Here is a 23788-nt window from a genome sequence, read left to right as displayed (position 1 = left end):
CACTTGATGAAGATTGTTATCAAGGGATTCTGTTTACTCACATAAACAGGTCTCATCTTATCCATGCTCCAAATGAATATTCGTCTTTAGTCTTTTCAGTGCTTACTCTCCAGTCACAGCTCTGGTTGTTTTCCATCTTGATAATGGTAACTTTTTCCTGACTCTTATAAATCAGTTACTTTTCTTGGGATGCTGATTTGCTGATATTGCATTCCTCAGATTTTGCCAATGTTTCCTTGAAAGTCAAAATGATTAGCCATCATTTGAGGTCCTTCATAATTTAGCTTCAGTCAACTGCTTCAATTTCTGTACCATTATTATTTTTTTCTTGGCACCATCTGCTTTAGTAAATTGCAGATTGCTCTAGCTGTGCTTTGGACAATTTGGGCACTTGTGTGTGCGTGAATTTGCACACAGTATATCCACCTTCTGAAGTGCCTTTGTTTCTTCCTTTCCCTTGCTACCATGAAGCCTTTGCTAGGCACTTCAATTCTCCTCATATCTGTACTGCTTACTTTGCTAATTAGACATTTAGCTTGTAATATTTCAGATAGTTTTGTGTCTTGTGACTCCAAGTGGACTGTAGATCCTCTTTAAAAGGAGACTGGGTATGCCATGAGGCCAGTGTAATATTTACATGGTGCTTTGTATTTTAAAAAGCAGTTTGACAAATTAAAAAAAAATAATCCTTACAATAATATAAGGTCAATAGGAAGAGTATAATGATTTTTATTTTAGTGATAAGGACTGAGAGATGATATAAATGACTTGTTTAAGGTCTTGTTACTAGCTAGAATTGAGTTAGGTCCCCTAAAGATAAAATCTAGTATCTCTGTAGTGTGCCAGCCTGTTCGTTTATTGATAATGACTTTCCAGTCTTGGCATCAAAAGAAAATTGGACTTGCTGATGAAATATTAAGTGATGGGATAAGAGTAGGGCTATAATTTTTTCACTTTCTGCAATTTTTCAGGAGACACTTTCTTTTTTTTTCTTTTTTCTTTTCTTTTCTTTTCTTTTCTTTTCTTTTCTTTTCTTTTCTTTCTTTTCTTTTCTTTCTTTTTAGAGAGAGAGAGCACAAGAGCAAGAGTAGGGGAGTATCTCTCCTCACAGGGCTCTATCTCACTACCCTGAAATCACGACCTGAGCTGAAATCAGGAGTCAGATGCTCAACGGACTGAGCCACCCAGGGACCCTAGGAGACATTTTCTTAATATTATTTGCTAATATTTCTTTAAAAAATAAGTATTTTTATGGTTTGTCTGTTCAAGAATTGATTGGATGAAGTAAGCTTAATGCCTAAGGGGCAACTCAGAACTTTGATGGACTGGATTTCAATTCATTTTCACAACCAACCATTTATTGAGTTGTTACTACATGCTAAATTTGGGGAGAAAACAAGTATGAAAATAATCTCATACTTTTCTTTAGGGAATATATAGTTCACCAAAGAGATTGGCTATGTGTTTATAAGTTTTTGCGGTAAGTGATAATTAAATGGGATTTTGTTGCATAATTATTTCAGAATTTATGTATGTTTAGAAATGCTGATAAAATAATAGGAAAAAAACAAGTCTTTTGAGGGAGATGAAGCATCCATATCGGCTGTCTTGTATTGTTATTCAATTAAATGTCCAATGGAGTGAAGAAAACAATACTATTAATGGAACTCCAAGAAGGAAGCAGTACCTGGGTTCTTTGGTCAGACAAAAATGGAGCTGTATCTGAGCATACAAAGACAGCAGTTAAAGGAGGTTTAGGTTTCCCAGTTATAAGGCATAGATAGTGCCCTCAGCTGTTCAGAAACCAGAGTGATCACACTGTGTGAGGGAACAGCCGAACTGGTCTGGCTGAAGTCAGGGTTTGGAAATTGGGAGGAATGATAGATTACGTTGAATACGTTGGATCCTAATATTGAGAAGTTTCCAAATCCAGGTCAAGGGATTCGTTTGTTTTATTTTGATTCCTAACTGCTTGTGGCTCACTCAGAAGAGTCTCTTTAGCAAGAGCAGTGTGATAACAGTAATGATTTTTAAAAGCCATTCTTTTAAGACTGAGCTCAGCAGATCAAACGGTGGGCCTTGACTTAGCATTTGCCGACCATTCCCACACTCTATTATCCAAGCCCCATCTGTTCAAACTAGACTTTTGAAGTGGCATTCCGCAGTTTGGAGGATGACCTGTGGGGGGCAAGGCATACTTTTGTTACTTAGTTCCCTGTCTGCTAGGTAGAGATTTATTTGTTATGAAAGGTAATCAGGTTTTGGCAGACAGACTCCCATTACAAAAAAAAAAAAAAAAAGTCTATTCAAGGATTCTGCCTTTGTCAACAAAATTGCTAAATTTTGTTCATTTAAGCTTATTCTTTCTGCTGGGATCACTGGGGAACTTTCCCTTATTATAAAGGATGAAGGATGTCCAGATGATGCTCTTCTCTTCCATCTGCCCGTTAAACCCTTAATCTCCCACACCTGGGTGGCTTCTAATCCTTTATTTGCTTTCTGTACCGGTGGTTCCAAGTGCTATGTCACGTGTGCCAAGTAAGTTTCCTTGTGCCGTAAAAGGGCATTCTCTGCCCCAAGATCTCCTGGATCATAAAGTGAGTTGCCGTTCACAAATGAACTTGCCGGTTTTAATGCAACCCACTTAGTGGCATTCACTCACTGTACAGCCAGGAGTGCCCTATCGATTGGCAGCAGGAAGCTCCTTGTTCACGTTGAGAGTTCCTTTTGCTGGGTTCCTAGCCTCTGAGAATTGTCCCTGTGCTGCCTTTGTGATGCTGCAGAAGGCCCTTTCTCCTTTTTCTCATTGCCATTTACTTCTCAGTTTGGAGCCAGTTGAGTTATTTAGTCGTTTGTCTGACTTGTAAGGCGCGGAAGTTCGAAATGAGTTTGTTTTTGGATCTTAGGGTTCTTTTTGGAAAAGAGTCAAGCAAAGAACACAGGAGACAAAGTTATCCATTCTTTCTTAATTATTGCTATACTAACTAAAATTCAGTGGGATACTTTATCATGGGGTTATGCCCTGCATTGAATTTTAGCCTCGAACCCTACGTAATTCAGAGAGCGCTCAGGTTGCAGAAACATGCGTCTCACCTCAGCTGTGTAAACCTTCCTAGCAAGCCATCTCCACACTCAGGGGGATCATGTGTATCTGTCAGCCACCTTAGGGAATAATTGGGAATCGGGAAGAAAGGCACAATCTGCTTCCTCTGTTCTCCAAGTAAAAGCCTGGAAAGATTATCTATAACTAACTAGTAAAGCACAGTGCCTGTCAGGCCAAGACAGGGTATAGCTCACTAAGCTTAAAAAAAAAAAAAAAGAGAGAGAGAGACCGAAGAAGGCTGTTCGTTTTCTAGTACCTTTACATCTCTGATTAGCCATCATATGAATAGATTGCTTTGGTTTGTAGAAGCAGAGACTGGAACTTTTTCTTTTATATTTTTCATCTTATAACCATTACTAAAAAGACAGTGGATAAAGGAGATTACTTAAACTTAAATTTGTGATCTGATTGCCTGGAGAGAGTGAACTAGTATTAGTCTGAGAATGGGAAATTGTCCGTTAAAATCATGTTTATTAAATTTGAGAAGAAGAAGAAGAAATAAAAAAATTATGAATATTTTAATTTGGAGGGAATCATTTGGAAAATATGCATTAGAAAGACATTTGTGCTTTTTATTGCAGCCAGATTACACAAAAATGCTTTAACTCCTGAGTATTGCTACAGTTCTCTTCTTCAGCAATGCAAAGTAGTTAGGCCTGTAAAAAAATTAAGCACAGTTTCTGATGTAACAGATTTGGGAGGCAGTAACTCTAGTGAGAGGAGGTCCAAGCTGTTCTGTGGAACAGCCCCCATATCCTGATATGGCTGTTGCTTTGCATAGGGTAAGCCTTGCTTCCACTTCAGGACTACTCCACCTTGTCTTGGACAGTTCCGTACTGTTCGGATGGTTCCCAGAGTTTTCTCACTCCTCCTAGACTCTGGATTCCTCCCCCCATCTCTGTCTCTGCCTTGTTCGAGAAGGCCCCATTGATGGGGCGCCTGGGTGGCTCAGCTGTTAAGCTTCTGCCTTTGGCTCAGGGCGTGATCCTGGAGCCCCACATTGGGTTCCCTGCTCAGCGGAAAGCCTGCTTCTCCCTCTCCCACTCCCCCTGCTTGTGTTCCCTCTCTCACTGCCTCTCTCTCTGTCAAACAAATAAAGAAAATCTTAAAAAAAAAAAAAAAAAAAGGCGGCCCCGTTTACACTTACCACTTCTGCCTGGAGGGGAACAATGCTTCTTAGGAAAGCATCTTGTCCTTGGGACTAGGGGCCAGGAGAAGTGAGTGGGAGAGGCGATGGCTCTGACTGACCCTTTACTAAGACCCTTTACAGAAGTCTGGTGAGTGCTCAGTTGGATTAGCATTCCCGGTGAGTTAAATGGAATAAGAGATTAACTCTTTGAACTAAGAAGCAGTTCTGTGGCATGGTTGTGATTTACAGCCTATTGACTATTTTTTGACTGTGCAACGAGACATTTAACATAGAGAATGGCAACCTTATGATTTTTTAAAAATTTAAATTCAATTAGCCAACTTACAGTACATCATTAGTTTCAGATGTAGCGTTCAATAATTTATCATTTTCCTGTAACACCCAGTGCTCATCACATCACATGCTCTCCTTAATACCCTTCACTCAGTTACCCCATCCCTCACCCGCCTCCCCTCCAGGAACCCTCAGTTTGTTTCCTGTAGTAAAGAGTATCATATGGTTTGTCTCCCTCTCTCATGACTTCCCATTCAGTTTTCTCTCCCTTCTCCTACAGTCCTCTGCCTTGTTTCTTATATTCCACATATGAGTGAAACCATATGATAATTTTCTTTCTCTGATTGACTTATTTCACGCAGCATAATACCCTCCAGTTCCATCCACGCTGATGCAAATGGTAGATATTCATCCTTTCTGATGGCTGGGTATTATTCCATTGTATATATGTACCACATCTTCTTTTTTTGTTTGTTTGTTTGGTTTTCGTTTTTTTGTTTTTTTTATGGTGAAAAAATTTATATTTAGATTTAGCCAGCTGGACTCAGTTTAGATGATCCCAATTTTGTTGGCAACATCCAAAGCATCATAGTCGGGAGCCAGTCGAATATATATGCCTTCTTTTCTCCATCAGGCCTAATCAAGGTGTTGACCTTGGCCACGTCAATATCATAGAGCTTCTTCACAGCCTGTTTGATCGGGTACTTGTTGGCCTTGACATCCACAATGAACACAAATGTGTTCTTGTCTTCTATTTTCTTCATGGCTGACTCAGTAGTCAGGGGGAATTTGATGATGGCATAGTGATCAAGCTTGTATCTCCTGGGGGCCATCTTTCGAGGATATTTGGGCTGCCTTCGGAGACACAGAGTCTTGGGTCCTCGGAATGTAGGTGACGTGCCGATCTTTTTTTTGTGACTGTGGACGCCTTTCAGCACCGCTTTCTTGGCCTTCAAAGCCTTTGCTTTGGCTTCGGCTTTGGGAGGGGCAGGGGCTTCCTTCTTAGCCTTCGTTGCCATCTTCATAAAAGGGATTTCCAAGGCTCATTTCCAGGGGCTTATAGAGCAGAGTCTCCTATACCACATCTTCTTTATCCATTCCTCGTCGATGGACATTTGGGCTCTTTCCACAGTTTGGCTATTGTGGACATTGCTGCCATGAACATTGGGGTGCAGGTGCTATTTGGATCACTACATTTGTATCTTTGGGGTAAATACCCAGTAGTGCAATGGCTGGGTCAAAGGGTAGCTCTATTTTTAGCTTTTTGAGGAACCTCCATAATGTTTTCCAGAGTGGCTGCACCAGCTTGCATTCCCACCAACAGCTTAGGAGGGTTCCCCTTTCTCCGCATCCTCGCCAACATCTGTCGTTTCCCGTCTTGTTAATTTTAGCCATTCTGACTGGTGTGAGGTGGTATCTCATTGTGGTTTTGATTTATATTTCCCTGATGACAAGTGATGTGGAGCATTTTTTCAGGTGTCTGTTAGCCGTTTGTATGTCTTCTTTGGAGAAATGTCTGTTCATATCTTCTACCCATTTCTTGACTGGATTGTTTGTTTTTTGGGTGTTGAGTTTGGTAAGTTCTTTATAGATTTTGGGTGCTAGCTCTTTATCTGATATATCATTTGCAAAATCTTCTCCCATTCTGTAGGTTGCCTTTTAGTTTTCTTGACTGTTTCCTTTGCTGTGCAGAACCTTTTTACCTTGAGGACGTCCCAGTAGTTCATTTTGCCTTTGTTTCCCTTGCTTTGGAGATGTGTCTAGCGATAAGTTGCTGTGGCCGAGGTCAAATCCATCAATTTGATGGATTCCTCTCTCACATTTAGGTCTTTAATCCATTTAGATTTTTAATGCCTAAGACTATAGTATTATTTATGTAGCAGTGGAATATAATCTCTGTGATTATCTCCTTTCTTCTGCATCTTCGACTTCTTTCTCCCAGACCAGCCCAACCCAACACATACCGTGCCCCTGACGCTTACCTCACTCTGCAAATCTGAAGTTTCATCCAGCAGAAAAAAATTTTCACTGTACTGTGCACGTCTGTTCTTCATAGCCAAACTTCCTGAGGGGGATTTTTACTTACTGCCTCTAGTTTCTCTCAAAATTATTCTCTTATACCTAATAGCTTAATACCTTATAGCTTGACTGTTATCCCTTTCATGCATCTGAAAATTACCATCACTAGATGATGAGAGGCCTCTAACTTGTTCCAAGTCGTTATTCTCTTGATTTCGGTGTAACATTGACATTACCGGACTGTCTTTTCCTTCCTACGAAAGTGTATTTTAGTTTTATTTAAAAAATAAATAAATAAATAAGTCTGACCATTTTTTCCCCATCTCTTTTTCTGGTCTTTCTCATGCTGAGTATTAGTCAGTTTTATAGTTTTGGAAATATTTATTTTTATATGAGACAAAATATTTAATAAACATATAAATAATAAATAAAAATAAAGATATATAAAATTTTGTATAAAATATACAAAGTAGGAAATATTTTTATAAATATATGACTATACACAAGATATAAAGAATGATAAGCAAACGTACCTGTACCAATACAATAACTAAAATAACATCACTAGAATCCCCTGAGAGTCTCTTTCTGTTAAAACCTTTCTTCTATTCCAAGGAAAATAGTATTCTGGATTTTGTGGTCATCATTTACTTCCTTTTTCCTTAACTTACTTAAATATTTTGTCAACTTTCATATGTTTCTGGAATATTATGTAAATGGTCTCACATTCTGTACAGTTTTGGCCACTTGATCCATCCCTACCCATACCAATTCCCATATTTTTTGTGTGGCTATATTTCTTTTTCACTGCTCTATTTTATTTTTGAATACACGGAAATTAATTATCCAGTCTTCTGCCTATGGACATTTGTGTTGTTCCTGGGTTTTCTAACTGCTATATTAAAAAACAATATTGTACCTTTGTGTACATTCTTGTACACGTGTCTTTTTACACACATACAGGATCTTCCCTAGTAGTGAAATGGCAAAGTCATGGAGGATATACACATTTGACTTGATAAGATGACACTAAGTTTTTTGCTAAAATGATTGAAGAGTCGGTATTCCAGCCAGCACTATGTATTTCTTTTGTTATATATTCTTGTCAAATGTAGCAATATTTGGTATTACTAGATTTTCAGATTTTTCAGATTGATATTTTTCAGATTGCTTTTCCCATTGGATGGGTTTAAAACTGTGGTCAAAATTTGTATTTCTTTGACTATTTGAATTTTTCTGACTGCTCTTGAGTTTATTTTCAAATGTTTTGTCATTTTTGTTTCTACTTTTCTCAAGTGCCCATTTGTGTCTTTGGTCCATTTTTCTATTGGTTTCTCTGCTTCTTATCAATTGGTAGATGTTTCTTTATGTAGTCTAGATATGAATCATTTGACAAAAATATGTCTTTTTCAGGTTTGGGCCTATTTTTTTGGCTTTTATTATAGTTCTTCGGACAAAATTTTAGTTTTACTCTTGATGGTTTTATTGATTTTTAAAAAAAGTTATAGATTTTAAAAAACATTTTAAGAAACCTTCCCAACTCTGAAGTTATTTTGTTCTGTATTTCTTTTAAAAGTGTAATGATTTGCCTTTCAAATGTAAGTATTAAATAGCTTTGGAATTCATTTTATATATGAGGTGAAGTAGGGCTTTTTATTATAATCTTCCTTAGTGCTTGGCTCAGGCATGTGCATTCTTCTCCCTGTGTTCTTTTCTTCTGAGCTCTGAGTCCTCTAGTTTCTAACTGCCTGCTAGAAATTTTCTTGTTGATATATGTCGCCTTAACCTTATAAAATAGAACTTTTCCCACCTTATCCCTTTGCTCACAACTAACTAACTAACTAACTAGTTCCTGAGTCCTTTAAATATTCCATTTGAACTCAGTTTTTGACTTTTTATTACTACTACAAACCGTCTTATACCATGTGACCTAATCCTCAGACGTCTGTTATATTTCAAGACTTCTGCATTTGTTTTTTCCACACTGATACCATGTCACTATTAATTTTTCTAAAGCAAGACTTTGATGCTCTCAAATTAAAATACCTTTAATAACTCCTCATTGTTCTCCTGCTAAAGTGTCCGGTCTCTGTTGTTGTCCAATTTCTTATGTCTACCTTCAACTCCGTTTTCCTTTATCTTCCACTGGGGAATCTCTCTTCTAAATTAGCTTCCCCTTAAATTGACTTGTGCTTTTTGTGTTTATTTGTTACTTCATACCATTGTACCTATTGTTCTACTTTCTGGCAAATCTAAATCAAATCCTTTCTGTCATTCTTGATCGACTGAATTATAACTTTCCTGACTATTTTTGTTGAACGAAGGTACCAATTCTTACATGTTTTTTTGTATTCCCTGTAGCATCTCTCACAGTACCTAGCATATAATAGGCAATTAATAAGTATCACTGTGTTGATTATTAGAAGAATACTAATATTATGCATGCAATTGTATTTGGATTGTCCTGGGTGAATTTTTAAAATTTTATTTGATTTGGGGAGTTGGATTTTAAACATTTCTGTGAAAAGTTATAGTTAGGATAATCAACAGATTCTGTGTTTTTCTGAGAGATCTAATTTTTCAATCTCCATGAAGAGTCTTTTCTTCCTAAATTGCATGTATCTTTTTATGGTAACCGTATTTAAGTGGTTAATTTCTCTTTTTCTTTCTCGACGTTTTTTTTTTTTCTTTTGTTTCTATATCTTTGCTGACTTTCTCACTATCCCTATAGAAATAATTCTTCCAGATTCGAGCAGACTTTTTTTCTTCCCTTTCCATTTTCTATAAACAGGCCAAGTAATAGACTGCCTAGACTATTCAAATCGAAAGGTGGACAGAAAACTTTAAATTCTTTAAGCTACTAATGATGTTGAGGATAAATCCAGTGTTCTTTGGTGATTCATGTGAAGTAGGAAAAAAAAAAAGAGAAGGGAAAATCTGATTCAGGCCTTTCCATTAGTCAACTTTATTTCAGCTGTTAATTGGTCACACTAAAACGGCAGTGATAAATCAATGAAATGCTGGCTTTGAGAAGGGGGTTCTTTACAAATCTACTAAAAGGGCACATCAACCTCTTTTCTCTTCTTTTTGAAACTTACTGTTTAAGTTCCCTCTATAGCAATCAAGAAGAGAATACTTAGAAGACAAGCAGAATAAAGAGCTATTTTTATATTCAGAAACAATTTTATTTAAGAAAAGAAATAGAAATAACAAAATAGGCATAGAGGTCTATCTAATCCGTTCCTTATACTGCTATCTAATCCATTCCTTACACCGCTATGGTGAATTAGAATGACTTGTTTCTCATAAATTTTGTTTTATAAAACTTTCATTTCTTGTCTCTTTCCCTCTAGATTGTTGTCCTTAGTATCCTTCTAGCAGGACGTGGGGATCTTATACTGATTTTATGTTAAGATGATTTCTATGAGAATGTAATACTCTTTTTAATTCTCTTGAATAAGTAAATCTTGAAATGCTGTGTGTGTGTGTGTGTGTGTGTGTGTGCGTGCGCAGAGTTGCATTTCAGTAGAGGTAGAGATGACTTTTAACCTCATCATTTGGTAGTGTTATGCATGCTGTAAACTGAAAGGTTTGGATGATTATTTTTTCAACCCCCTGCTTTTGGAGACTCACAGAGTCCACACAATCTTTGGAAAAGTATTTATGTGAGCCAGGATTTCCTTTCTGTTCAACTAGTTTTAAGATAACTTACATATTTTACTCATTTCACAATCAAATAACTTTGTTTTCCCTTAAAGTTGGTCAACAGTGTGCTTTATATAATTTTAATCATTTGTATCCACTGAAATTACTTGTTCTATAAGATATAATGCATCAGGAGTAAAGAAGTTAAAATATATTTGGTAGAGTTTTACCTCCCTGATGGTAAATGCTGTTTTCTTCTGTAGTCATACTAACTAAAGAAAACTTGCTATTTTGAGGATTATCCTAAGATTTTTTTTTTTCTCATAAAGCAGGTATGTTCCTCCTTTTAGTATCATACTTTGGTTTTGCTTGACAGGATTATGTGGAAAGAGCTCTTACATCACCCCTGTTTACCACTGAAGAGCAGAAGGCACAGTGCGGCTCTCTTAGTCTTTTGAAGTAAGCCACAGGCAAAATAGGGAATATATTCATAGTGAATTTAATGCTTGCGTAACTCATGGGCTGTGATAGGATCTTCCATGATGGGTTTCATTCTGACTACAGTGCAGTTTTTGTTTTCTGATGGTAAACTCTTCTGTTGTCTCAACAGGCACCTAGACTTCAAATAATTGTTGAATGAGTGTTGTAATTGAGATAATCAGCTCTTGGAACTGCAGTGGCAGTGGAAATCTTATGCTCTTTAAATTCTATGTAAAAATATTCCAGGTGTTTTAAAGAAAGTTTCCATTTTAGAAAGAAATTTGTTTGAACACTTTATTTTAATGGAATAAAATGAACCAATGAATCTTCATATCACAGCTTTAACTTAAAACTTCCAATCTTAAGAAAATCACTTACAGCAGAGATTAGGTTAACCTCTTGTGGTAGCAAAGAGTCATTTCTACTTAGAGAATACTTGATTTATAACAGAGTAATACAAGTGAACACTGAATGGTATCCAATCCATATTAAATCATTTTGTTATAAAAATAACCCAGGCAGTGGCATATATATAGCTCTCATCTATTATATGAGAAATGTAACAGGACAAATACACTAATGAATGTGATTTCTAAGTACTTATTCTCTGTCCCACTCTTTAGCCATAGGGACACCTTCACACATATCCCCCCTCCACCCAGCAAGGGTATCTCCTATAGACTGACAGAGACCTCTTAGGAGATTCTTTTAGTAGTTCAGGTCAGAGATAGGAATGGACGACCTGAATTAGGTCATTGGTAGTGCAGACTTGATGAAATCAGTTGATTTCAGAAATGGTGTGGACGTGGAACTGATAGGAATTGAGGGTTTACTGGCACGTGGGATTAGAGAAAGAATGCAGAGGTGATGCCCTCTTTCCTAATTGTGCAAGTGTAATGGCTTGTGATGCCATTTATTGAAATATGTATGGGTTATTTGAGGGGAGGCAGATTGTGTGTGTGTGTGTGTGTGTGTGTGTGTGTGTATGTGAGGGGTGTGGACGATGCTGATTTAGGTGAGTGTGGATCATCCAAGTGAAGCTGACCCACAGTTTGAATATGCTAAAGGTCAGGAGAAAGATCTTCACTACAAAACCAGATTGGGAAGTCATGAGCATGGAGATGCTGAGAGAAGTCAGAGGAAGCTAGTATTGCGCAGGCAAAATAAAGAGTAAAAAGAGGGTCTCATGAACACCTGCGCAGGCAAAATAAAGAGTAAAAAGAGGGTCTCATGAACACCTCAAGAGTAAAGGAGTTCACCAAATCAAGCCTGCAAAGGAGACAGAAGGGAGATACAGAGAATGAAGAAAAAACCATGAAATAAACAACAGGGAACTTAGGGGGAGAGAGCATCTCAAGAAGGGAAAGGGTGGGAATATGAGATCCTGAAGAAATTTCAAAGAAGATCAAGTAAAAGGGTTTATTGACATTAGCATGGAAGACTTTAGTTTTAACTTCTCCCAAATACATGTTTTGAGTAAGTAGAATAGAGCAAAAGGAGGGTAAATAGTTCTTGGGTGGAGAATATTCAGTTTTTTTTTTTTTTCTCCCCTTGTCATCTTTAAATATGAGGGGGGAGGTTTTGGTGTGTTTTTGTTTGTTTTTTAATTTAGTAGTAGGGACTTCGAATGAATGGAGCTGTCTGCATGGTCTGCTGTTCTTAATAGACATTTTTGAGTGTGCTAGAAAATAACTTACCTGTGTCAGGCATAACAATAAAAGTAAACCACTTTATTTTAGCTAAGGTAGATCTAGAACATAAATCCTTGAGACAATATCCTTATCTTAAAAGAAGAATATAATAATATAGTTTTCTAGCAGCAAAAACAAGGCAGTCTAGTTATCAAAGAATATATCAGCAATGATAACTCTAGAGTGGATTCAAAGAGTATGCATATTAACACAAAATTGTATGAACTGTATAATAGATGTGTATTTATAGAATTGTGGTTTCTTCTAAAAAGAAAAAAAAGACTTTTTGCTTTTAGAATTTAAAGAAATATTTTAAAAATGCAGATATTATAATGTTTGAAAACATAATGTGCTTTTGTATTTAACATTTCTTTTAACTTCTTATATTTTATCTTATATTTTAAAGCAAGTAGCAATTAAAACATAACATTTTCCTGCACTTGAATGTGATACATACTTTTACTTAACATCTTTAAAATATTGAGAGTGATGAAAAATACTATTTTGGTTTCTGTACTTAGCACCAAGCATCAGGACATTTGAGAAAATTGACAAGAAAATTTCTCATTTTTAGATTTAAAAAATACACTGTGAGTAAAAACATTGTTATTTTGGGAAAGAGAATTGTATTAAAAGTGATGCTAAAATTTCTTTTACAATGGTGCAGTTGTTAAATTTTTATGCCTATAGTTTAAAAAGTAGTGGTATTTGCCTTACAGATAATACAAACATTAATTCATTTGTTCAGTAAGTATTTTTCCAGCACCTTTTCCATGCCAGGCACTGTTCTGGATACTTAAAATGCACCAGCGAATAAAAGGAACAGATTAATCAGTACTCTGAAGAAGCTTTTGTGGGGGGTCACAGGAGACAATCCACAGCTCCCATTGTAAATTAGACTAGAAAGTAGCAACGGCTGGGAAAGAGAGAATAGAGCAGGGTGGTGGGGGCTTGTTGAAAGGTGAGGGGCAGGGACAGGTTGTAATTTTACATTGAATAGTTTGGATGGGTTTCACTGAGTAGGCTCTTGGGCAAAGATGTAAAGATGGTGAGGGTATGAGCACAGGGACATCTGCTGGCAGAGCAGTTCAGGGAAGGGAAGAGCCAGGGTGAAGGTCATACGGTGGAAGCCTACAGAGTGTGTCCAGAAATAGCCACGAGTGTGTCCAGGAGTAGCCGCCGTGGAGGCCACTGAGGCTAGAGGGCGAGGAGCAGGCAGATAACAAAGAAATGAGGTTGAAGAGGCAGGTGGGTCCAGTGACTTGAACATTTGCAGTGCCTAGGAACTTGACTTCTACTCAGAGGACCTGGAGATAGATTAGAAGCTTCTGGGTAGAGGAGATACTTGATTGTGGGAATTCAATTATTTCCATGTTCTTAGCACACACTGTATAAGGATGTAAATTTAAACTTGACATTATTTACACGTTCCTTATTAATGTTTCTGACAGTATGCTATAAATAACTTCTTCAGTGGTGTCAACTGTCCATGTATGGCATTGCCATGTGACTTTATAGGGTCGTGGACTTTAAGGTATATTGGCTTCACATGTGCCTTGCTTTCAGAATTCTAAAAGTTTCATTTTGGAGAATTAAGATTTATTTGAAAGAATCACCTTAAGTTGTAATGTGAAAACTAATTTGCCTGAGATTACTCGGTTAGATTTGCCAGAGCTAGGGTTAGGGTTTAGGTTTCCTAACTGTAAATGAGAGTAAGAAACAGGAATGGAAAACTACCTACTGTGATCAGGTTTGTACTCGGTGCCTTCCTGACTCTGTTCTAATCCAGGCCATTTCCCCCCCTTAAATTCCATGGCTGCATCTTCTACACAGCTCTCTGCCTGAGTCTGTGTGTATCACTGCTTTTACTTCTAGGTCTTTGCTGTGAAGTGCTATATCAAAATCCACCCTTTGTTTTCCCTCCTCAGGACCAGTTTTTAAGCATTCTTGCCCTCTGTGCACATTGATTTCTGCCCTATGGTTTCTCCATTTTCTGCAGCACAGGTTGGCAAATTATGATCTGGCCTTTGGCCCGTTTTTATACACTGTAATCCAGTAATGGTTTGTGTAAAAGAAAGGAAGAAGATTTCACAACTCGTGAAAATTATATGAAATTAAATTTTAGTTTGCATATCCAAAGCTTTATTGGTGTATGGCCATGTTCATTCCTGTATGTGTTGTCCACAGTGCTCTTGTGTGGAGTTGCGAAGTTGTGACAGAGAGCATATGGCCCTCAAAGCCTTAAACATTTTCCATCAGGTGCTTTTAAGTAAAAGTTTGGTGACCTCTGTCCCAGAGCAGTGCTTTTCAAACATTGCTGTGAGTGTACAGTTGCATGGGGTGGGGCTTCATTCAGACTTCAGGACCCTATAAAGACTATATGATAAACTATGTGTGTGTCACCATATGAATATTTTCAACTAGCACAATTAAATTCACCAATATCAATTAAACACATGTTCCTAGACATCAGTCCCAGAGATTCCATCATTATGACATGGGACACAAGACTGCATTCTGCTCTCAAGTGATCCAGATCCAGCCAGGATATGTCCACAAACTGACAACACTTTAGGAGCATTGCTAACGTGGTCCTTCTTGAACTTAAGGTCTGTCTTAGCTTATCTTCCCCTGCCTTACGGTATTAACCAATTTTGGAGGAAGAAAGGTAGAGGGGGTTGTCTTTGAATGAAGCTCGAAGCAGTCTCCTCAAGCTGCAGACCTCTAGCCCATGCAAATGAAATCTTAGACAATTATGCAGGCTGCGTATTGGACTCTCAACATATATCTGAGTGTATTTTAATATACAAATATCCATTTCCCTTTTCTACTTTGTCCTTCCTACATAAAATATTCTATATGCGTTTATATATAAATGACTATGCCAAACAGAATGGTTAATCACATTAATGATATTTTACGTTTCATTTCTCTGAATTATCTTATTCTTGGGCTAGTCAAGGTTTCTTTTGCCTTTTTAAGCAGCAAATGCAATGTAGGTTCTATAAAGTTTTTATTAAATTATTTTAAATTTGAAGAGTAACAGTTGAAAATATTCATATGGTGACAACACATAGTTTATTATCTAGTCTGTGCCTCAAATACAGATTAATCATATAGTTAGCTTGTGGAAGAAAATTCAGTATTAATAACTTAAGGAGTTCCATACAGTGTAATGAAATCACATATGCAATTTTATACCTGTTTATGTAGGATATTTTATACATATATTCATTCCTGTTTCTAGTTGTAATTCTGCACAAATATATTTTTTAATGACTCTGGCTTCATTCCCAAAGGCCTGTGATTTCTTTTTTGAGTTGGTCAGCCCTCTTTCATTTATTCATATTTGCAAAATTATAATAATTTTTATAGTTATAAATTATTTAAGAAAGCATAATTGAATTTAGGATAAAACAGAGGCAGAATATATACTATGCAAATATTATGTAAACTCTACAGTTAGCGTGTCTTAAGCCATCATAATGGATAAGCAAAAATTGGGCTCCTAGCCAATGTATTACTTAGCTAAATCTTACAATTTCATTGGTTTTCGTAGGTATATTTAGGGTTATTTTCAGATATGCTCTCTGTCTACCAAAATGAGAGAGATGAAAAGCAACAAGGTTTATCTCTTGCTCTAAAACTTTAGTGAATTGACTTATTAATAAAGCCCAGTATGCAAAATGCAGGCAGATATTGGCAAAATTCACTAATTATGGACAGAAACAAGAAGCTAGAATTTTTGAAACCCATGGGGTCCCCAAAAGAAGACCAGTTTGGTAAGTCAAGTGACAGAAGAGAAATAGATATCAAACAGCATTTTAACTTCAAGGTACTCTGGATAAAGAAAAAAAGAGAAAGATTTCTTTATACATCATACCAAGAGATGTGGGGAGAAAACTGTGTCTTGGGGAAAGGGTCATTTAATCAGTATGGGTCACTCTAGAAAGACTGATTATTAGTACCAGAGTTAGGAATAGCAAAATGCTCTCTCATGAGGCATGCACAGCCAACATTTATTGGTTGCCCTTTAAAAAGAATATTTGTTTATGTATAGTTAAATTTGGTAAAATAAAATTACAAAATAAATTTCAGGAATGTACTACGTATACCAATGTGTCAAATAGAAATATTTTTAATTGTCCTTGTGGAAAATATGTAATATAATGGAGACTGGGAAATCAGATAAAAGCATCATCTACACCTATAAGCACAAAAACCCTGTCACTGGTGTATCGAATAGGCTTTCTCAGATTTTCCATTATTGTCTGCCTGAGTCCATCTGATTACAGTGTGTGGGTAGGGTACTGAGTCTCCTTTCTCTTTGTGCATCTCCCCCGTGCTTTTGGTACATGAGTTACCCCTTTTGTGGTTTGCCTCTTAGTTTTGATGGCCTTCAACAGATGAATGGATAAAGAAGATGTGGTTCATGTATACGATGGAATATTACTCAGCCATCAGAAAGGATGAATACCCACCATTTGCATCGATATGGATGGAACTGGAGGGGATTACACTAAGTGAAATAAGTCAAGCAGAGAATGACAGTTATCATATGGTTTGACTCAGATGTGGAACAGAAGGCATAGCAGGGAGGACATGAGGGGAAGGAAGGGAAAACTGAAGAAGGGAAAATCGTAAGGGGAGATGAACCATGAGAGGCTATGGACTCCCGGAAACAACCTGAGGGTTTCAGAGGGGAGGGGGAAAGGGGGCAGCCTGGTGATGGGTATTAAGGAGGGCACGTGTTGCGTATAACACCTCGCAAATAATGAATCATTGAACTAATGATTCAAAAAATAAAATTCAACTATATTCAATATAATTCAATAATATTCAAAAAATAAGCAAAAAAACCCCCCATGCATATATACTAAAAAAAAAAAATTAAAAAAATAAAGTACTATGTTGGCTAATGATGAAAGTACTATCATAGGCTAATGATACCTTCTGCAAAGAATGCCATTTAGATCTTTTCCTTTCTAACAGTAGCATATTTCATTTCTCTTTCATGCTATAGTACATTGGCATGAACTTCTAGAACCATAGGTTTTTCCCAAGTAGTAAAAGGAGTTGAAAGTCACGATGAGAGAACTTCACCCTTTATCTGCAACAAGAATAGTACAAACAAATAACCTACCATGCCAGGCTGGTGGCATAAATCTGTGAACTGGGCCAGCAGTATGAAAAGTGTAAATGGCAGAACCAGAGAACTAGGAGTTTGGACTTCTAAAACACTCTGTCGGTCAATCACAAAACATCTGCAAGCCTGATCGGGTGAAGGACTGCTGATAGGTGATCCCGACTGGGAAAGAGTCTGATACTCCTGAAGAGATTGTTAATTGTAACCAGGGCAGCATTAGAAATAGCAGTATGCTGTAAGAGCTCTTAAGAGCTGGGTATTGATGGGTATTGATGGGAAAGCAACAGGAACCGATGGAAAGAATCTGAGTTCAAAATATATAGGTCAGCCCCTTCCTATTGTTGGGACTTTGAACACATGGCTTACTGTGTTAGTTTTCTATTGCTTCCATAACAAATTTAGTGGCTTAAAACTACCAAGTTCATGATCTTACTGTCTTGTCAGAAGTCTGGCATGATCTCGCTGTGCTAAAATCAAGTTCGTTTCAGGGTTGTGCTCCTTTCCAGAGGCTCTAGGAAGGAATGTTTTCATGCCTTTTCCAGCTTCAAGAGGCTACTCACAGGCATTCTTAGCTCATGGTCTTTTCCATCTTTAAAACTAGCCAACCACAGGTTGAATTCTTCCCACATTGCATCCCTCTGGTCCCTTCTGTAGTTCCATGCCTCTGATTCTTATCTCCCTTTTCCATTTTTAAGGACTCTTTATGATTATATTGGGTCCACCTGAGTAATCCAGGGTGCCCTCCCCATCTCAAAGCCAAGTGATAGCAACCTTAATCCCCTTTTACAACCTTAATTCCATATGTAGTCTTGATTTCCCTTTGCTATCTTCACAGGTTCTGGGGATTAGTAGGCAGATATTTTCTGGGGGCCATTATTCTGCCTACTTATATTTATCTTTTATTTTCAGTTCCCTCATTTGTGAAATGAGACTGTTGTGAAGATTAACAATAGAAGAGATGAAGTGTATTAAATGCACTGTCTAGTGCCTGGTATATGGTAGGAACTTACTTAGTAAATGGTATCTGCTCTTATTTCCTGAATTTCCTTTCCTATTATACTCCCCTTTCTTCCTTAAAAATAAGCAAAAGCTCTCCATTTCTAAAATCAATCTTCAGAGCTTTTTCTGGTGATGAGGAGTTTCAGATGTGTTGCTTTTATACGAATAAGCATACAGAGGGGCTTAAATAAGTTAGAAACCTTGAGAGCTTAAAAATTAAATTGCTTATATGTAGCATCCTTTAAAGCATACTCTAAATTCTCTGTCCTATATCCTAAAGCTCCTGTTCCACTGAACTCCATACCAGTATTCTCAAACTTGAGCAGGAATTAGAATATCTAGAGTGTTTGGTTAGCTTAGATTGCTGGGCCCCATCCCCAGAGTTTTCTGACTCATTAGGACTAGGGAAGAACCCAAGAATTCACATTTCTCACAGGGTCCCAGGGCACACTGAATGCTTTGATCGGTAGCCGTACTTCGGAAACCACTGCTCTAGAAATAACCATGAAGAAAATGGGGTAAAATTGGCTTTGTTCTGGTGTGCACGTAAGTGCAGCTCTGTTTGTTATTTTTGTTATTATTATTTTTTGATTGCACGCCCCCTGGTGGTGGAAAGTGTTGATTTCTAATGGAAACGCAGAACACTTTTCTTTATCCCAAAATGCAAATTCGCCATCTAAAACATTGATATTTGAAATAAAGCAAATTTTAACCATAAAGTAGATATCAAAAATCTGTTCCTTTCTGTCCAAGGAAGAGTATGTGACGAGCGTTCATATGGATATTTTGGTTATTCCCCATCTCTTTGTTCTAGTCAGTGTGGCAGGCTGTTTTTCAACGTGAAAATCATAAAACCGAATGGTTCTCTATCTGATTGTGTTACTGCTTCACAAATTAAGTGTCTTTTAATAATACTGTCTTGAAGTTACTAAACATTGTGTTAGTATTTTGCAGCATGATGTTTATGTATGAAAAATAAAATGTTAATAATGTTTGACACATCCTTGAAAATGTCCTTGAGATATAGTACTATAAAATACCTAACAATTTGTGCCATTTTTAAACTCAGATGTATTTTGATATAGAACCCTACAATAAGTTTCCAAAAATTATTTCATCTCTATAAAGTATATTAAGGTGGCATACATCAAATTTTCTGTACTTATCTATGTGGTGAGAGACTGATATTTTAAAGGGAGGGAAAAGATCTCAGAGAAGTCTCATTAAAACCTTCAAGGATGTTGTTAAAAATGTATAGCTCTACAGAATCAGTTGCTCTTTAAAAATATATAATTTTTTAAAGAAGTTTAATGTCATTGCACTGATTGAACAATAGAGAATCAAATGCATTGTTGAAGTACTTTGAACTTTTGGGTGATTTATCAAGTCAGACATTCTATTTCAATACTTTTGAACTTAGACTGAGCTTAGATTTTATAAATTCGATTTGTAGCTCATTTCCTAGAAGGGTATCACTTAAAACAGACAATGAATTAATGAGCTGTATTCGGTGTGATGTTAATGTTGGTCGAAATATCCCGGTGAGACAATGTAATTGTACATTTCTGTACCACAAAATAGACACAGCTCCTAGAACTCTGATAGGAACAAGAATCTCTAGAATTTAAGGCCTACCCCAGTGGTTTGTAAATATCAGAGTGCCTAAGAATCACTTGGTTTGCTTCTTAAAATGCAAGTCCAGGGGGCCCTAACCCTCAGACATAACTCACGAGATCTTCAGTAGAACCTGGAAATATTGACTTATACCATATATTTTAAGTAGCTCTGCTACAAACGATTCAGGGGCCCCACTTTGAGAAGCACTGGTCTAGGTTATCGTGGTGTTGGGGCATAGATTTGGTGGGAGAAAGAGTGGATCATTGAAGGTGGGGTTCAGAAGGAAAAGGGACAAAGGTCAACATATTGATGATAAGAAAGGTCAGGGGCCTGACTTAAAAGGCGCATGTATGTGTGAGTTGGGGTGGGATGTGGCGTAAGGAAGGCAAAGAAATGAGTCTTGACTGACATCCCTATTTAGCAAGCTAGAAGAGAATACAAATGAGGTGGTCCTCCAAATTGTTCCAGTTTACAGCCTGGAGGTAGCATCCATGCCTAGCACAGGGAGGGGAACCAAACGGAATCTAGCACTTTGAGTAGTGGATCTGAGATTAAAGCTGGGGAGGTTAAGGCGATGAGAATTTGTACGGCAGAAAGTGGAGGAAAAACATGCATAGAAAGAGAGAGTTCCAGAAATTTGCAGAGGGAGTCCTTTCAAATTAGCAGATACACAGGTGGAACTTTAAGAGGCAGGATGAGGAATGACTGGAAAGCTGCAGGACAAATAATTCTCAGAATTCCCCCAGAGTCAGGACTAATTTGTATCCTCAACAGCCAGGATGGAGAGCCTTCATTTTATACAGAGCATTGGGTAGAGTCCTCAGAATGATACTGCCTTATTAAAGGGAGTAAATTGGCCTTGTTTAAAGACTGCTCTGGACCCACCATCACAAAGCTTAAAACCAGCCTACCAGAGGATCATATTGATTCACACATAAGAATATACTGAAAAAAGTTCCATATATTTTAAAGGGATTCAACAAAATCTAGCAACAAACAATGTAAAATCTGCAATGTTTAGCATCCAGTTAAAAAATTACCTTGTGGGGGGGCGCCTGGGTCGCGCAGTCGTTAAGCGTGTGCCTTCGGCTCAGGGCGTGATCCTGGCGTTTCGGGATCGAGTCCCACATCGGGCTCCTCGGCTGGGAGCCTGCTTCTTCCTCTCCCTCTCCCCTGCTGTGTTCCCTCTCTCACTGGCTGTCTGTCACATAAATAAATAAAATCTTTAAAAAAAAAAATTACCTTGTGGGATGCATGGGTGGCTCAGTTGGTTGTGTCTGCCTTTGATTCAGGTCATGATCCCAGGGTCCTGGGATCGAGTCCCACATCGGGCTCCCTGCTCAATGTGGAGCCTGCTTCTCTCTCCACCTGCTGGTCCCCCTGCTTGTGCTCACTCTGTCTCTGATAAATAAATAAGCAAAATCTTAAAAAAAATTAACTTGTATGCAAAGAAGCAGGAAAATATGAACTGTAACTAGTAGTAGTTGGAAACTATAATTAATGGAAACATACCCAGGAAAGACAGAGATGATGGAATTAGTAAACAAAGATGATGAATAGCTATTATGTGCATATGTGCCATATGCTCAAGAGACAGAGGAAAAAATAAGCATGATAAGGAGGGAAATGGAATATACAAAAATGGACCAAATGGCACTTCTAGGGATATTCCTATTGTTATGCAGTCATAACAAGAGAAACTATCAAAAAGGAAACAAGAAGAGAAAAAGTGTGAAAGAAAAAGATGAACAGAGTCTCAGTGAGCTGTGGGTCAATATCAAGTAGTCTAATCTGTAAGTGGGGTCCCACAAGACAAGAAAAAGAGAACAGAAAAATATTTGGAAAAATAATGTCCAAATATTTTCCAAATTCTATGGGTACTGTAAACCTACAGTTTCAAGAACACAGTGAATTCCAAGCACATTAGATGTAAATGAAACAATATCAAGGTGCTTCATCATAAAGTGGCTGAATACCAGAGATAAAGAGAAAATTTTAAAAGCAGCCAGAAAAAAAGGCATAATCCTGGCTCTCTGCTATGGGAGAGGGGGTGTGTAATTGAGGCTGACTCCGGTTTTCACCCTCGGGTGGGCTGAGACAACCAGCAGCATTCAGAGGTGGGTGACTTGGTCCCACACAGAGAGGAATGTTAACAATGGCATTGATCTTTCAGAGAGCACATGGAATGGGATTTTTTGGCGGGGGAGGAGAGAGAGGGAAGGGAGTCATTGAGATTGAGTAGGATTATGAAAACTATTACCTGCTGCCTGCTGATTACTAGTGTTGTAATAAATAGCGTCCATGTTCTTATTTTCGGTCTATGACATTTTGACGTTAGAACTGGCTGAGAGTCTCAGACAGTGACCATTGTGGCCTCAGGACATTGGATATGGTTTGCTATATTTGCAGAGGGAGGCCAAAAAATCAATTCTTAGCTGTTCTTGTAAGATTCTGATAGGGAGAATTGTCTTCCTCTTAGTATTTATTATGTGTATAGAGTATCGATATGTAAACTTAGAAAGAATAAGACTATCTTTGTGTCTTATTCAACTTTATTTTCACTGCATAGCACAATGCCTGGCCCCATAATTTAGGTCTTAATAAGATATTATTTTATTTTATTTTTTTTAAGATTTTACTTATTTATTTGAAAGAGAGAGAGTGTTTGTGCATAAGTTGGGGGAGGGACAGAGGGCCAAGCGGACTCCCCCACTGAGCAAGGAGCCTGATGCGGGACTTGATCCCAGGACTGCAGGATCATGACCTGAGCTGAAGGCAGACACTTAACTGACTGAGCCACCCAGGTGCCCCTCTTAATAAGATATTTAATGAACTTTTTCATCCCTTCTCTTAATTGGTGACAATTCTTTAATACCAGAAATAAATTGAGATTTAAAAAAATGTGTATAACAAATTCCACATATTTATGAGTCAAACACAGTAACAATGGCCTGAAGTTCTGTGATGTAGTTGTAGTAGTATGATCAGATGTATGGCGATATTATTTGCAGTCTGCTTTCCTTAGTTTTAAAGGGGAGGTGATGCTTTTGACCTACTCTGTAAGTATTATGAACAATAATTTTAAAACGCCATGTACTTGATAAAATGTTCTGTAAATGTGCCTTTCCTATAAATATCATGCAGATCTTTAAAAACTAGGCCATTGTTTTTTTTGTTTTGTTTTGTTTTTGTCCTTAAAACTCCAATGAAATCAAGAATGACCTTTAGAAGTTTTGGTGAAAAGTAGAAACTTCATTGTTGCGTTTGATGACATGCATTGAGTCAACATTTGAAGCAGGGACCACAGGAGGCCCAGAATTGTAGAAGGCAGTTTCTGTCCTTTCAGAGCACACACATGGATGAGTACCTTCAGGCAGATCAGTGCATGAAAATATTGTGTGATGAGTGCGGGATACGTGCTCTGACTAGAGGAGCAGGGAGGCCGAGTATGGAGGTGGACATCTAATCACCGTAATGTGAAAAGGTAGTAAAGATGAGGAGGCATTTGAATTGTTAGGATTTACTCATAGGGACAGGAAGTGGCATTTAAAAAAGATGTTTTGGGAGTAGAGAGGTGGGCTTTTTCAGTGAATTATAGAAGCCCAAACAAATGAGAACGTAGGATTAGTTTTTGAACAGAGGGTGAGAACATAGCAGGTGGAATA

The 23788-nt window shown here is 37.6% G+C and overlaps 1 protein-coding gene and 1 pseudogene across 2 annotated transcripts in view; one reads left to right on the top strand and one right to left on the bottom strand.

Annotated features, from left to right (window-relative positions):
• Nucleotides 1-23788, top strand: part of PTPRK (protein tyrosine phosphatase receptor type K) — a 540066-nt gene that overhangs the window by 208611 nt on the left and 307667 nt on the right. The window lies entirely within an intron of this gene.
• LOC103663421 lies at nucleotides 5022-5566 on the bottom strand (annotated as a pseudogene).

Source organism: Ursus maritimus, unplaced genomic scaffold (assembly GCF_017311325.1).
Source record: "Ursus maritimus isolate PB19 unplaced genomic scaffold, ASM1731132v1 scaffold_13, whole genome shotgun sequence".
Classification (NCBI taxonomy): domain Eukaryota; kingdom Metazoa; phylum Chordata; class Mammalia; order Carnivora; family Ursidae; genus Ursus; species Ursus maritimus.
Note: the sequence above shows the minus strand (reverse complement) of the source record. Positions and strands in the feature narration are given on the sequence as shown.